Genomic DNA, 6,473 nt, shown 5'->3' with positions numbered 1-6,473 from the left:
AGGCTCTCACTTGGAAATCTTTAATAGCAGCAGTCATTGCTTCATTTTCAAGGTCACCTTTCCAACAAATTTCACACTGTGTCGTAATGACGATGGCAGGGGCATCATTTCTGGTCATGTCAGCCACAAATACAATTTCAGGGTTTCTGATTATAATGTTAACTTCCCACTTCCCAGAATCCTCCACAGGCACTAAAATGTAAGCAAATTGTTTTAAAACATGTAGAAAAGATGTGCTATACATATTATAAATAATATATAAGAAAATGTTTTCTTCATTCTAAGAAAAACTCAAACTCAAAACTTCTCTGTCAGAGTCAGTGGCAACAGGGTAATTACAACTGCCTCTGCAGGTTTCTAAGACTGTCAGTCTTGCTTTACTAATTATGAGACTAGAAAGAGACGTGAAGGAAAGCCAATGTTCTTTAATATTTCTCTGCTTATGAGAAATACTAGGTTTATTAGCTCTTCTCTAGCACAGTCTATGGTTTTATTACTGAAGAGAAACAATTAGTCTCATGTAACTCAACAAGATGATGTTGGGAACACACAAAGATAATATGAGTTTGGTTTTTAAAAACCGGGCGCTCATGGGTTCAGCTTTTCTCATGGTAATCTCAATTTTTGTTGCAGTCATAGTTACATAGCTTCACTTTACGTCAACCATGCTCCATCAATTTCCCATTGTGGTGGAATTTCTTCTCTCCTTCAAATACAATGAGTACAGTGAACAATGTACTGTTTGCTTCTGGTCAGTCGACTAAGATCCGGAAGTGAATTTTTAGCATTTATTAAAACAGTGACTTCAACCAACCCCGACCCGTCACCGCATTTGATGCCAGTCCTGCTTACACGGAACTTTCCCCCCAGCATCCTTTTTAGTTCACATGTGTTTCCCTATTGTACAGCCCTCTTGGGCGAAAAATGTGTTAAAAGTAGTATGTTTTTTTCCTACAGCAGCCCCAGTATTTCATCCCTTCATGGGAAAGAGTTACCTCAGGCTTCTTCTAGACTTTCTAAACCCAGATAGGTCTTTGAACATCCTCCCTTTTTACATGAGGTCCCAATCTTAATGTCATCACTTTCTTCTTCCTGCTTATCTTCTTCCTTTCCCAACAACAGCTTAAGTTTACCAAGTGCTTGTTTGAAGATGGCAGATATCTTTCACTCCAAGTCTGTCATTGGTTCATCTGGGCTTGGCCTTTTCATTACTTCTACTGGCTTGTGAGCCTGAATGATACATTCCTGAAATGTATGCTTCAATTGAGGTTAATTCCTTCTTCTTGGTAATCTTGACTTCAGATTTGATTGGCTTGGGTAGCTTCTCACTATACAGCCCACAATGCTTAAGAAATCAGAAAAAGCTGTCGTTCTCTCTTTTTAAAAAATCATTTTATTGGGAGCTCTTATCACAATCCATACTTCCAACCATTGTGTTAAGCACATTTGTACATATGTTGTCATCATTTTCAAAACATTTTCTTTATACTTGAGGCTCCCCTCCCCTCCATCCCTCATGAACACTTGATAATTTAACTTTTTTTTCTTCTTCATGCCTTACACTGACATCTCCCTTCACCCACTGTTCTGTTGTCTGTTCCCCTGGGGGTCATTATATGTAGATCACTGTGATTGGTTACCCCCTTTTCTCCCCACCTTACCCTTACCCTCCTGGTATTGCTACTTTCATTATTGCTCATAAGGGGTTAATCTGTCCTGGATTGCTAGCTCTTGTCTGTTCCAGTGTACATGCTCTGGTCTAGTCAGATTTGTAAGGTAGAATTGGGATCATGATAGTGGGGGGCTGGGGAAGAAGCATTAAAGAACTAGAGGAAAGTTTTATGTTTCATCAGTGCTATACTGCACCCTGACTGGCTTGTCTCTACCTGTGACCCTTCTGTAAAGGGATGTCCAGTTGCCTACAGATGGGCTTTGGGTTTCCACTCTGCCCACCCCCCACCCTCATTCACATTGATGATTTTCTGTTCTGGGTTTTTGATACCTGATCCCACTGACACCTCATGATCACACAGGGTGGGTGTGCTTCACATGTCATTCTTCTTACAGCAAGACCACCCCTTTAACGCACAAAGACTGGAACACCTGGGTGTATGTGCAAACATCATCGGCATTGGTCTCCGGATTGGTGCAGCCCAAGGTTTTAGCATAGCAAGCCCATTATCTTTTCCCGTGGATACTGGTAAGGTCAGAATGCTGTGAACTGCAGGAGGGTGCGTGTGTAATTGTCCCTTTGTCAGAAGCAGTCTAATTGCTGGGGAGGCTACCAGCCTCAGAAACAAGACTGTGAGTCTTTATGGGAATAGAAAATCTCATCTTTCTACCTCAGAATGGCAGGTGGTTTCAAACTGCTGAGCTTTCAGTTAGCATCTCAATGTGTAACCACCACACCACCATGGCTTGGTTTCTCTTTGAGATGAACTTGTTTGTAACTAAAGAATCCAAGTTCATTTCGATTTTATTATCCTCCTCTCTTCTTTTTAAGCCATTCAAACCATTATTTAGGTATGAAGGATAAGGAATCTGGAAGGTTTTTTTAAAAAAAGAAACATGCTATATATAGTAATAGCCCATTTCAAGAAAAAAAAAAAAAATCAACAATAGTCACCAGGGCTCTTTCCTAAGAAAAAAAGCATGATAAAAGAATCAAGGATCCCAAAGTAAACCTATTCAACTTTTTAAAAAGGCTTTAAGAAGCTGTAGTCAAAAAAGGGAGGTTAAAAAAAAATCTCTACTATTTGGAGCAGAAATAGAATCCAGTTTTCAACTCTGAATTTGATGCTCTTCGACTGTATCCAAAGTCTCAGAATACAAATGAACATGTGCACTTTAAATTACAATACCTTAGTTGTATCAATGAGTGTAGGTTAACTATTTTCCCTATTTGTTTTCTTCCATCAACAAATATGTTCAAATTATCGATTGCAGCAGACATGCAATTAGTCATTGTGATGTATGTCTCATAGTTCTTGAACCCAATATATATTTTGCCTTTAAAAACAATAATACACTGTACATCTCACAAAACATATTAATGTAGTAAATGCTCAGAGGGCACGTCAGTAATACTAAGGATCACTTCCACTAACTAACCTTCTTCCTTAGAAGACCACGCTTGAACACTGGTTTCCACGGCAGAGCCTGTGTTGTAGGCCTCAAGAAAGACATTCGCAACTGTCATCAAAAATTCCACACTTGCACAAATGTACATTTCTTGAAAGACTGAGTCAGTCACCCAGCCATCTCTGACTCGCCTATACCGTACATCCATCATATCCTTCTTGTCAAATCCAACTGTCAGTCCTATCATCCTGAAAGACACAATAGTAGCAATTCCTACGTATGAGTCACCAAATAACCAAACATACCAATAAACCATAGTTGAAACTTCTCCCCCAACCAAACAAAACTACTGCCAAGTCGATGCCGACTCACAGCAACCCTCATAGGACAGGGTAGAACTGTCGCTGTGAGTGTCCAAGTCTGTAACTCTTAACAGGGGTAGAAAGCCTTTTTCCTTTGGAGTGGCTGGTGATTTCGAATAGCTGACCTTGAATCAGAATCCAAAGCATAACAAATATGTGACCAGGGCTCCTTATAAACTTCTGGAGAATGTCCATTTCATAAATTAAGCAATAATTTAAGGAATTTTCCAGCATTTAAATGTATGTATATTTCTTATTTAGTAATTCCATTGTGCTTTGCATGCAACACCCATATTACTTTATATCAGAATTTTAAATAACTCCCAACTCAATTCATAGAACATTTCTATGCATTAACTAATCTCTATACCAGTCACACAGGCTTCATACCAGCCATCCAGAGAAGCACACAACTGAATCAGGTTGTTTTATTTTATATTAGTATAGTTATTAGTTTTATTGGCACTTCTTCCACAAGTCATACAATAGTTCAATCATATTAAGCAGAGTTGTACAATCATCACCACAATCAATTTCAGAACATCTTCGTTGTACTCTTTATTAGTGTAATTATTTTTTAACTGTGGCAAAATATATACAACAAAATATTTTCCAATTCAACACCTTCTACGTGTATATATAGTATCATTGATTACCGTATATACTCATGTATAAGCTGAGTTTTCCAGCACATTTTAAATGCAGTTTTTGTGGTAAAATTAATAAAAACCTGATATTCAGGTTCAATTTATACTCGAGTATATATGGTATGCTCTGTTGTGCAACCCTTATTGTGATATCCCTTACATTATTCCACCACCATTAAAATAAACTCAGTGCCACCTCCTAAGCCAAAATTCTTCCTTCTTCACCCATGGTAACCATAAGTCAACTTAAAAAAAATTAATTAATTATAGTAGTTTTCTTAATATAAAATTCACATACCATACAGTTCAATTGTTTAGTCACTTTAAAAAAAGAGTTGTATACTGAAATGTGTATGTAGATGAATTGTAGACGTAGATGTATACTGAACTGTATATGTGGAAGAGTTGTATACTGAATTGTATGTGTATATGCCAATAAAACTGTTTAAAGAAGAGTTGTATATACAGCACCACAAGCTGTTCTAGTGCTCCTTTCCCCTCCCACATTCATTGTTTGCTCGCCCATTCCTCTCCCCCTGGCCCCCCAGAAACCACTGTATCAGTTATTGTCTCTGTGCATCCACTCCTCCTGTGCTTCATAAACTGGGAAACCTAACTTAAACAAAAATAAAGCAAAACAAAAAGAGATAACTTTTTTTTTTAAGAGTAAGAAAGAAAAGACCACCAACAATATTTTAAAAGCCAGAAGGGGAAAAAATTTCAGTCGTGGAGCAAATGAGAAATATTTAAGCCTAGAGCAAATTCAGTTTGGGGCAAAACTAAGGTCACCTGGCCAAGTACCATATTATACCTTGATTCAGTAAATCTGTTGGAGTCCCTCGCCTATGGCCAGGTGGATCTGCCAGAGGCTTAATCTGACTAGTTACTCTGCAGATGGATTTTGGGCTCCCACTGTCCTCCATAGGCTTCTACAAATTGAGTGGTCACAATTTAAACTGATATTTTCTCTTCATTATCTTGTTATTGTTATCTTTGGGTCACACAGGCTGGTGTGCTTCCTCCATGGGGACTTAGTTGATGCCTCATTTAGATGACTGCTTGTTTGAGTACAGTCCTTTAAGACCCCAAACACCAGTCCAAATGACAGCCTGGCACCATCTAGTTTCTTCACCACACTGCTTTAGCACCCTTATCTTCAGTGATCCTTTCATGAAGGCCAGTATTGAACAGGACTATGTTATAAGAACTGATTATTTCAAGGTTGGGGCTAGAATTAAGTAGGAGCTTAGACTCCATCTGTTTGTCCTCAGGTTATAAACAACTCTGGTTTACTTGGCAGTCATATTATGACAAGAACCACCACCAAAGAAAACAAAAACAAGCAAACAAATGAAAAAGGAAAAAAAACCCAAACCACAAAAAAGAACAAAACATTGTCAATCATCCCCTGGGTTATAAGGCAAATTGTACTGATAACATAATTTATCCAATGTCATAGATTTTTTTTTTTGTGCACCTTCCCACGGTAATTATTTCTTCCCATTTACATGTTAATGATCTTTTTTCCTGATTATCCGATTATAAAACATATACATCCTTGTTTTCCAGGAATCTGGGAGAATTTGTAAATACATTTTCCCTGATATTTTAATGATTCATTTACTGTTATGAGAAATTAATTATATCGATTTATTTTTATTAAATTGATGGGTTTTTTTTTTAATTAAAAGATCATTTTATTGGGGGCTCTTACAACTCGCTACATTCCATACATCAATTGCATTAGGAATGTTTGTACATATGTTGCCTTCATTCTTTTCTGGACATTTAGTTTCTATTGAGCCCTTGGTATGAGCTCTTCTTTTTATCCCTCTCCATTCCCCCACCAATATCATGGAATTTAAGGTACTATTGATATATGAGAAGTTATGCAAGTATAGTCCAACTGCAAGCTGTAACCCACGATTTACAGATTTGTACATATTGATTCTTAATTAACTGAGCTCGCTTTACATGGAGCAGGGGGGTTGGTGCAAGGGGAAAATTTACTATAATATTTATTACAAGAGCAGATCCTTGCTCAACAGATTACTATGAATCAGGTTATTTTAAATGTTTCCCAAGTAGGGTGACTTAGTTGAATTGAAACTGAAGATTTTCTGATGTAACCAGAAATGAGAATTCAACTTTGGGGATAGGTTCTGTAAAATAAATAAACCTCAAAGTAAAACTTCAAAATATGATTGTAATACATACCTAGGTGTTGCCTTCTTGACATGAGGCCTTTTATCATCTAAAATACAGTTTTTTAATGAGAAGGAAGAAAATGCTGAGTCATCTGTATACATTTTTAAAGTACTTATAATATTCTCCAGTCTAAATTCAGCAAGTTGCAGAGAGGGATCACGAAAATCGGTAAAGG

At 37.4% G+C, this 6,473-nt stretch overlaps 1 pseudogene; it reads right to left on the bottom strand.

Annotated features, from left to right (window-relative positions):
* Window positions 1-493: 493 nt before the first annotated feature.
* LOC115869140 lies at window positions 494-2,169 on the bottom strand (annotated as a pseudogene).
* Between the last annotated feature and the right edge of the window lie 4,304 nt (window positions 2,170-6,473).

Source organism: Echinops telfairi, unplaced genomic scaffold (genome assembly GCF_000313985.2).
Source record: "Echinops telfairi isolate 266 unplaced genomic scaffold, ASM31398v2 ScPeMD7_22;HRSCAF=79, whole genome shotgun sequence".
Lineage (NCBI taxonomy): Eukaryota > Metazoa > Chordata > Mammalia > Afrosoricida > Tenrecidae > Echinops > Echinops telfairi.
The sequence above is the reverse complement of the archived record's forward strand: the minus strand, read 5'-3'. Positions and strand labels throughout refer to the sequence as shown.